This window comes from Lucilia cuprina, chromosome 4 (assembly GCF_022045245.1).
Source record: "Lucilia cuprina isolate Lc7/37 chromosome 4, ASM2204524v1, whole genome shotgun sequence".
Lineage (NCBI taxonomy): Eukaryota > Metazoa > Arthropoda > Insecta > Diptera > Calliphoridae > Lucilia > Lucilia cuprina.
Genome location: NC_060952.1, coordinates 85,968,411 through 85,970,978, shown reverse-complemented (window position 1 = coordinate 85,970,978; position 2,568 = coordinate 85,968,411).

Genomic DNA, 2,568 nt, shown 5'->3' with positions numbered 1-2,568 from the left:
CTATAGACTAGACTATAGACTAGACTATAGACTAGACTATAGACTAGACTATAGACTAGACTATAGACTAGACTATAGACTAGACTGTAGACCAGACTATAGACTAGATTATAGACTAGATTATAGACTAGACTATAAACAAGAATATAGACTAGAGTAAAGACTGGACTATAGACTAGACAATGGGCTCTTCTATGGACTATGCTATGGACTAGACAATGGGCTCTACTATGGACTATGCTATAGACTATAGACTAGACTAAAGACTATACTGTACAATATAGTGTAGTCTATATTGCTTAGTGCATAATCTTAGACTAGACAATAGGCTAAACTTAAACACTGGATTATACTAGATTTAAAAAAAGATTTGAATTAGGTAGTTAGTTAGTTAGTATGTTAGTTAGTTAGTTAGTTAGTTAGTTAGTTAGTTAGTTAGTTAGTTAGTTAGTTAGTTAGTTAGTTAGTTAGTTAGTTAGTAAGTGAGTAAGTTAGTAAGTGAATAAGTTAGTAAGATAGTTAGTTAGTATGTAAGTTAGTTAGTTAGTTAGTTAGTTACTTAGTTAGTTAGTTAGTTAGTTAGTTAGTTAGTTAGTTACTTAGTTAGTTCGTTAGTTAGTTACTTGGTTAGTTAGTTAAAAATAAAACTTTTAAACCTGCTCTGCGTGTACTTTATAAAATATAGTTACAATTTATTTATTAACACTCTTACGCCTAAACGCTGCTGATCACAAAGTAATTCATGTTTGATTATATATTGTTATTAAACTTAAACCATTATCAAAATTTGACTAAAATTACCTACAAAGTTCAATAATTTTTTTAAAAATTTATCTTTCACTTAATGCAATAACATACAAAACATTAAAAATATAATATTTTCTAATATATATATATTTTTCTAATAAACATTTGCACTTGTAATTCATGTTAACGCTTAAGTACACAATTATTAAGAAAATTAATTTTAATTTCAAAACTACTTACAATACATCATTTATAAAAAAGTAATTCGCATATTTAAATCTTATTTTTATCTAGCATATCTAAAAACGATTCCAATATTAATGACTCTGAAATTGAAATCGTCGAAGTGTTACAGCAAATTGTGTTTTCTGTTCATTTTTATGAGCTAATGTCAAATGTCAGCAAGTTTTAACATAAATTTTTATGTTTAAAGATTTTCAAACTAAATCGAAAACATGGAAAATAATCTGTTTATTGTTAAACAATTCTAATATTATTGGCCTTTTGCTGATAAATATGTGAGTAATAAAAATATGTTTTTCTTCATATTTAAGACAATAAATACGAAATTTTTATTTTTGTAATAGAAACAAATGTTCTTGGGCCGTTTTGATTGTATGAGCAGGGTATGTGTAATGTAAAGCTGTTGGAAATATTTATCAGATTGTTGTTTTAGTTTCTGCTTCTACTTTTTGTTCTCAATATAATATAATGCAATTATTAATCAGTTAATAAAACATTTGTGAGTTTATTGTTAGGAATATTGGTGAGTTAATAGAAATTATATCAACAAATATGATAACAATAATAATTGTCTACTACTTTCTAGTTTGTTAATAAATTTTTTAAAAGACTTTTAGGAATTTGGTAATGACTTCTATGTATTAAATATTTTTTAATTAAAATAACAAAAAACTTCGTAAAACATTAAACATTTATTTTCTATTTTAATTAAATTTAACTAAAATTTAGCTTTTCATTCTCCTCCATACATATTCTTACAGGACCCTGTCCCCGTGGCACATTTCCCTGTGATAATGGTAAATTGTGTGTGTTACAGCGACAAATCTGTGACAATCGCAAGGATTGTAATGATGGCAGTGATGAAGATCCCATTGAATGTGGCCTACTTTTTGGTAGTCGTGAAATGACCAATAAAATTGTGGGAAATGCTATCAAAAAACAACAACAACAAGGACAACATGAAAATGAAAATAATAGAACACAACAGGAAGGAGAGGAACAGAAGCAAGACTTTAAACTAAAACAACAAGTACAACAAAATGTAACAAAGTCTAAGACAATAGCGACATGGAGTATAACAACACCATCAGAAGTGACAGAGTCTACTACAGTAGCCACAACAGAAAGTATTAATGTGAATAATACAAATCGTATTACTTGTGGTGAGTAAGTAAATGCTTTAGAAAATATTTTAGTTTTTTTCCTTTTAAGATTGTGTTTAATTTAATTAGAATTTATAAATAATACCGAAGATTTTTTTGTGTGAATATTTGTTGGGTTTTCTTTTGTTGTTGTTTATTAAGATTTTAAATTACAAGATATATTTAGTATGTAGTGAGGCGTATGAGTTTTATAAAAAAACAATTTTATAAAGTATACGTCAAGTTGGTTTAAAAGTTACATTTTTAATTAGTAACTAACTAACTAACTAACTAACTAACTAACTAACTAACTAACTAACTACCTACCCACCTAACTAACTAACTTACTAACTAACTAACTAACTAACTAACTAACTAACTAACTAACTAACTAACTAACTAACTAACTAACTAACTAACTAACTAACTAACTAAC